This window comes from Seriola lalandi, unplaced genomic scaffold, assembly GCF_002814215.2.
Source record: "Seriola lalandi dorsalis isolate HSWRI2012SDOR001 ecotype SW California unplaced genomic scaffold, Sedor1 jcf7180002054169, whole genome shotgun sequence".
Classification (NCBI taxonomy): Eukaryota; Metazoa; Chordata; class Actinopteri; order Carangiformes; family Carangidae; genus Seriola; species Seriola lalandi.
The window spans coordinates 417364-424789 of NW_019524722.1; the positions used below are offsets into that span (position 1 = coordinate 417364).

Sequence of the window (7426 nt, forward strand, 5' to 3'; positions counted from 1 at the left end):
CGGGTGAGGAATGTGTGGTGATGTGGCTATGGAGAAGCTGAAGGCACCGCTTCTCAGAAAATCTGCCATGTCTTCACTGAATAGATAAGTTGTCCAGAGGAGGAGGAAGAAGTCTACTTGGACTCATTAGACTGATCCTTTTCTATTTGACCTCTGCCAAGTCACTTTAAAAGAGAACCTTTATGCTGGGTCAGAGCGCAGAGTGAAGGCTACAGAGACAACGTCATGGCTTCATATGGAAGAAGAGGTGAGCGGGACAGCTTCTTTTGACCCCATTGAGCAGACAGCTGAACACCTTACAAACTTTGTCTCTAACTCCCCGACGGGCTTAATGGTGAATCCAGTGCACGCAATTTAAAGCTCCAGATTGAATGAGGGGCAGATAATGCAGGTGTGAAAGGACACTGAATGGAATATGATTAAAAATGGGAAAATGTTTAATTTTCTCAATGAGCTTTAGAAAATCTTCACAGGCGGTAACTCAGTGACTTTGAAGCGTCCAATCAGTGTTTGAATAGGGGAGCAAATTAAGCATTTTAATCATCATTTTTCGTGTACCATCAAATGAATTACATTTCTCAGCCTTTTTCAAATCAATGGGTACATAACCAAGATAAGACTTTTAATTTCTGATAAGTTTTAGCCAACAATCATTACATTGTCTGTGCTCTAAGTCACTAAAATTGACTTGGCAGGTCAAATATTCAATAGAATGAAGTCAATGTAATGCTGTAATAAACTTGCATGGATAAAACTTTTACCTAGTGAATTGTAAAGTTAATATAAGTTACTTTACATTTGTGATAGACAGTTTTAAATGTATTAGGTAAGTGAACATATATATATATATATATATATAAAGGGGTTTATTTTGAAGCCGCTCACTTGTTGATTGAGAGAAAACGAACACATGTAGGCACCATTTAAGCCAAATCTTGTTGAACAATTCCCCTCCACACCTCATGTGTGGGTGGCAGATGGTGGCTTGCTGGTTGTCACAGTGATAGAAGAAGGAAATACAGTCGACTGATCCAAAACAAGCCAACACCTCCTTCGTGAAACACACTTGGCCAATGCTATAGCAGCTGCAGATGGAAGAGGAGACCTGACCCACAGCTGATGCATCCATACATTCACACAGCAGCAGGTTTTTCCCCTTATTTATCAGCTGTTGTTAAGGTACTAATAATAATACTAATACTAATAATACCACTACTACTACTAATAATAGCTCATACTATGTTTTGGTGCAACTGCTTTTATTTCTATCATCATTGGATCTCCACAACATACAGCCACACTAACCATTAGAGCTGCTATAATCAATATTTTCATATCATAACAGATCGTTTTTCCTTATTTAGGGAAGGATTTATTGCTCTATACAGTATAAATTACGCAAACCCAAACCGCAGGTATAATATGGTTTTGGATAACACTGGATAACATTATGGCCAGTACACAACTCCAGAAGAATACTAGTGTTGCTCCATGGCTTCTCAATTTGTAAATAGAAAATCATTTCCCAACATAGATAAATGGCCCAAAAATTAGTTACATGTTGGTTGTACAACATAAACCACATATGCATCAGTATTGGATCTGGATTGTGCTCTTACCGGTCGTATTTTTGTAAATTTAGCATTTAAAAAAATTTAATTAGCACTTTCCAATAATGGTTATTAACATATTAACTTATACTTTATAGATCAGTTATAAGACATAAATCAGATCAACCTCTGGGTTGTCAGGTTGTGAAAAATCCCTTTGATTGGTTGATTATTTGACTATGGATCTCTAGAAATCATGTTTTAACATGTGTGTGTATATATATATATATGCATACATACATGCATACAAACATACTTACACTTTTTATAACAGCATGGCCTGACTTATTAGGAAGTGAGAAACCCATGTACATGTATGGCTTCATTATTAGCAAACAGACAGAACAATAAAACAAAAGCCAATAGCTTGGCAACCTTATTTTTTCCTATCATTATCCTATTATTACTGATATAGCCTATAAAGTAAATCAGTGATTAACAACTGATTAACCTATAAAGATTGAAACTTTGTTATGATAATAAGAATAATGGGCAGAAAAAGAACGAGAAGAAGAAAACTTCAGTGAAATGTGTCCATTCTTTACAGACTCCCTGACAGTGCACAGATTCAGTGTGTAGCTGTGTCGCTGTAAGATATACACGGCAGTAAATCATGTCTCCCCCGGCTGGCTGATGGGCGGCTCGGCTCCGCGCTGCCCGCCCTGTGGGTGTGTTTATGGCAAATAGGCCTCTGCATCCACCTGCTAGCGCCCTGCCTCCCTACAGTCAGGAGCGCCTAACTTTCCTGAGGAGCACACGCCGCATGCCTGGACCCCTGTACACCACAGGGACTTTGTTTCCAACTGCTTTTTCCCACGAGATGTTGATCGTGGTCGCGCGACCACAACATCTCCTCGCCGCGCGGTCTCGCACTAGATTGAACTAGAGAAACATTTTCTCCCTTTTTTGTTTCTTCCTCCACACTGACAAACTCCGGGGCCAATAACCGCGCAGCGTGCGCAGGTAGACTGACTGCTCTCCTGAACAGGGACCGTCCAGAGGCAGAAGCCGCACCGGGATTTTCTATTGTTATTATTGATTTCAACTTGGAGGCGAAAGTGAGCGATCTGTTGGAATTGGTTTGTTCAATGACTTACAAGGTGGGATCTGAAGTTATATTCGGAGATCAGTAAGAACAAGGTAAGCCTGCTTGTATTGTTGCTTTTTTATTCATTATTTTCTGTTAAATCTGTTTTGTTATTACAGAAAAAAAAGGTTACCTGTCTGTTAGCATCCTGTCTAATTTCTTATTTTATTATGTGCAGCATGCCCCGGTGTCTGCTTTATTTCCTCTTATAAATATTAACATGAACCATTTACATAAACCACAAATCAAATGACTGATATAACACAGCCTTCATTCCTATGCGAACCATTATTACTATTTATTTAATTACTATTCAGTATACCGTGCGCTCTAATACCGCACCAGACTGTTTACAGTTCTGTCGTCCATGTGTGGCCAAGACTGGCAGGCTGTTACACACACACTTCAGTCTATGTTGCGTTTCAGCAACACTGAACATTTGTGCATACATTTTGTTCCTCCTTCCTCTTTGCGAAGAACATATATTGATTATAATAATATACTAATAAAAGTTTCATATTGTTCATATTATCAGCTTTTATAGCACAGGAGGAGGCTTTTTATTTGTCTCAATTATTGTGAAACGTGATAGATTATCAGAGTGGATCCTTTATAGTCCACTGAATGCACCAGCAGGATTCAGGAGGAGTGTTATGTTGCAACTTTACACAGTGAGAGCATCAGTGGCTGTATGAAGCTGTTCCTTCTGAAGATAAAAAGCTATTTGAAGCCATGCGATAGACTCAGATGTTCCCATAAAAGCAGGTCTGTTTAGCTCTATAGTATAATGTGAGTTAAAGTCTTCCACAATCCCCACTGTCTTGTTTGATTTCATCTGCTTGTGTGAAGGACTTGGCCTCTGTCTCAGAATAAACAGCTGGATGGGTAACAAATTGTCAGTAAACAGCCGAGGTTTAAACAGCTGCTTATGCCCATAAATCCACTCCAGCCCAGCGGGCAGAAGACTCTTTGGCTCCGCCGACGTCTCGGAAGGTGTGTTTGAGGTGGAGGAGTTTGTAGAAATGGGGGAGGAAAGGCAAGATTTTGTTGAGTGGTCCTACTGGGAATGTTCAGTCACTGAGGTCTGGGAATAGAGTGGGGTGGTGAAAAAAAAAAAAGAAGTTTGATCAGACATGAAAATGCAGAGGGGAGAGTGGACTGTGGAGGTGGCAGCGATGGTGGACATGGTTAGATGGACCAAGGGTGGATATGAAGGAGCCAAGGCCGGGGGGGGGGGTGACCTGTTAGACGAGTGTCTGTGCTCATCTGTGATGTACGTGTGGATCACTGTGGTCGCTCCCTGGTGTCTATCATTCATTAAGCCCCAGACCAGGACTTGTTGAATGGCCCCTGTTAGAATTAATCATCATTTCTAACCCCTTTAGCAAGAAGTTAATATTTTATTTTGGATTACACCAATCCTTGGCGTGTGAGGACGTGGTATGACCTGGCATTAGGTGAAGCTATAATTACAGAGTAGCGCACACACACGTATGGTGTCATGGAGCAGGAATGTGTTTTGGGTGTGTGGAGGGGAGCAGAAGAAAAGCTCCTCTCTCTGGAGTCAGCAGCGTGATGTTTCCATCAGTTTGTCACACTCTCAAAAACAAACGTAATTTTTACCAAATGCAAGTGTGTGCACATCTCTCAATGCTTGGCTCCTCTGCATCAGGACTCATCAGTTTTGTGGATCTTCCAGAGGTCTGGCTGTAATCTCCATACACCGCAGTGCTGCCTCACCAAAACCTGTGGTGACGGGGGCCCTTGGGAGCCACTTATTTGACACGTCACATTAATTAATAAATAAAAACAGACATATTGCGGCTGATTTTATTTTTTTTCTTTGCAGTTTAAAGTTGAAAACGCATCTTCTCACATGTTTCTTTTTGTCTCTACAGAGTTTAAAAAAAAAAAAAAAAAAAAATCAGTCTTTGTGTGCTCCTGGAGGTTGGTCGACCATGCAGCTGGACGGTCTGTGGACGGTCCACGCCCTCCTGGCGCTGTCCAGCTTCACTCTCGGGAACCCAGTGAGCAACGACCCGTTGGCCGCACCTCGCGTCTTCGTCTCCTTCAAAGGTAGGAGGCCTGAACCTTTTCCCATCCGCCTCTGATTCCTGCTTTGCAACTGGTGTTGCAACATTTCAAACTCCTCATACTCTCTGCCGGTTTCAGAAACTCTGCCACATGTTTGCTCGGCGAATGACTGACGATGTGACAGACGTGTAATTGGAGCGATTGTGGCTTTGATAAGTGCTGAAGGTTTTCGCAGAGGAAGAACTTAGAGCATCACCAGACTCTTGTGTTACACCGCAGAGCAGACCACAAACAAATCATGCACTTCTCATTCGCTGCCCCCCCCCCACCCCCCCCTCAGACCTCCAGGCATTGTAATAATCACCAGATGCCTCCACTGGCTTAAACTGTGCAAACAATTAAAAAAACGCAAACAATGACAGAGTAGATGCACAAATTGAAGATGTATGTCTTGTTCATACACATTTAGAAACAATATACATGATTATTGTTTTCGTTAATCAAACGCAGCGTCTTTATCTTCAATCATCTTTATTATGGAATCCCTAAATTGGAGCCACAAAGGGAGACGGGATAATAAGGAGCATGTAATAACTCTATGGCCATTATGTGATTATTCCCTGGTGAGGCAGACGTGTACTTCAGGGGGCTGTGTTTGTGCGTTTCAGCTGCTGTGCGGATTAGGTGAGATGGGTTGCCGGGTTCTGAGGGGTGCAGAGAGAGAGAGAGAGAGAGAGAGAGGGTGCGTATTATCAAGGAGCAAATTGCCAGGATCAGCCAAGCAGAGCGACGTCCCCGAGGCCTGTCCTGCTCGGAGATCAAGCCTTTGATTAGCATCCAGAGAAAAGCCGAGGGAGCGAGCAGCAGCAGCGCCTCTGTTTGCTTTGCTTTCCATTTCCCAGCGCTCCCTCGTACAAGTTGACTTAATTAAGTGGACTGGCACAGTTCATTGTTGAAGGCGTTTTCCTGCTTTAATCAAGTGGGATTTAACACATCAGTGAGCGCACATACAGAGCGCAGCAGTTTTTTTTTTTTCATCCTGCAAATATCATTTTAGTCCATTCTCAACACAAAGGCAGTGTTGTTTTTAGACAACTGTGTAAATTATGTTTTTTGTATGTGTGTGTGTGTGTGTGTGTGTACTCTGTAAGGTTTTCTGCAGACTGGCTTTTATATTGGTGCATCTTTGGATGGCTGACCTCACCCGAAATCTGTTTGAAAGCAGCGACTACAGGCTCTATTCTATAGCTGACAAGCAGGGTGGAAAAAGCTCGGCTCTCCTGCTTACCTGTGTGTTTGCCTCTCCAGTCAATATGAATTTCACAGTCTGCTGCTGCTGCCTCTCCCAGAGGAATGTGCCCCCCCCCCCATTCAATATTATGACTCTCTCTCCCTTAATTGCTTTTTGAGAGGCCCATGTAGTCTTTACCTTGGCAAGCCGGCTGCACTTCCCCTGATGCATCGTGATGTGTTAAGTTTTTTGCTTGAGCTGTCTGGGAAAGACAGTTTGCCTCTCATCAGCAACTTTAATGGAACACAACGCCACGACAAGTGTGGACAATCTGCAGGTTTTTTAATGTGAGACTGAGGGAAAGAATGTGTTAATTATCAGTTCTCTCTTCATAATAATTGATCATTATGGCATCGCGTCACACTGTGAGGAAAAACTCAAATTGCAGCTATAAAGCTGAAGTCTTGCTCGGTGCTGAACTAAACACACGTTTCAAGCTGATTAACTCGGTAGCTGAGGAGCGAGGTTAAGAACCATGACCTCCATCTGGGAGGCCCTCACTTCCTTATTAAAGCAGGCAGAGTAAATCATGGGACCTAATTGCTTTTCTTTGGCTTTGGCACAGCTTTTATGACAGGGACAACACCTTCTGTGATACTGAAAACAACAAAAAAAAAAGCCAACACACTCTCATAAGGCTCTGAGGGTAGAGTTCTATCTACTTATACACATTTCAGCAAGATTAGAGTTTGTAAAGTCTGAGGGATAAACCTTGGACGTAGACTTTGTCCGGGCTTATCACGTCCTCTGTGCGAGTGAGCTGAGGAGAAAGGGGTTGGCAAGAAGAAAGAAGTCTGACTCGGTTTAGACGGCAAATAGGTGTAATCAGTGTCAGATGAGCAAAGGGAGTGTTTTGTAGAATGTCGAGACGGAGCGAAGCAAATCTGCCATAGATAATAAGTTGATATTGTAAGGTCAATTGAGACAAGTCTGGCCCCCACCCACCCCACACACACACACACACACACACACACACACACATGCACACACACACACACACACACACACCCTCATATCATATCAAACACTGTACCTGCAACTGCTGAGAAACTGTTGAGTTTACACACACTCTTCTGGCATGAAACGTAAGAATACGGTCTGATAGTAGTGAAGGAAAGAGGGAAATCAGACGGATATATCATATATATAAAGTAGTTCAGTTCAGACAGAATCATTTATGCTCTTCTTTAAGTTTTTCATTTAGTGTTTTTTTTTTTTTTTTTTTTTAAATGACAACATTTTGTAATGAAACCTTCATTCTGACCGTAGGTGTGTTTCTATCCACGTTTTTTTCTTTTTTTTTTCAACTTTTGATGTGAGCATGAAAAACAAAATCTGAGTGGAAACACTGAAACCCCCCCCCCCCCAAAAAAAAAAAAAAAAAAAAAAAAAAAAAAAAAAAAA

The 7426-nt window shown here is 41.9% G+C and overlaps 1 pseudogene across 1 annotated transcript in view; it reads left to right on the forward strand.

The window, feature by feature from the left end:
* Nucleotides 1-2235: 2235 nt before the first annotated feature.
* LOC111653190 (semaphorin-3F-like) overlaps nucleotides 2236-7426 on the forward strand; it is a 60742-nt pseudogene continuing 55551 nt past the window's right edge. The window contains exons 1-2 of the transcript XR_015437095.1: nucleotides 2236-2750; nucleotides 4596-4773. The product of XR_015437095.1 is annotated as a semaphorin-3F-like (transcript). The remainder of the gene's footprint in view (nucleotides 2751-4595; nucleotides 4774-7426) is intronic.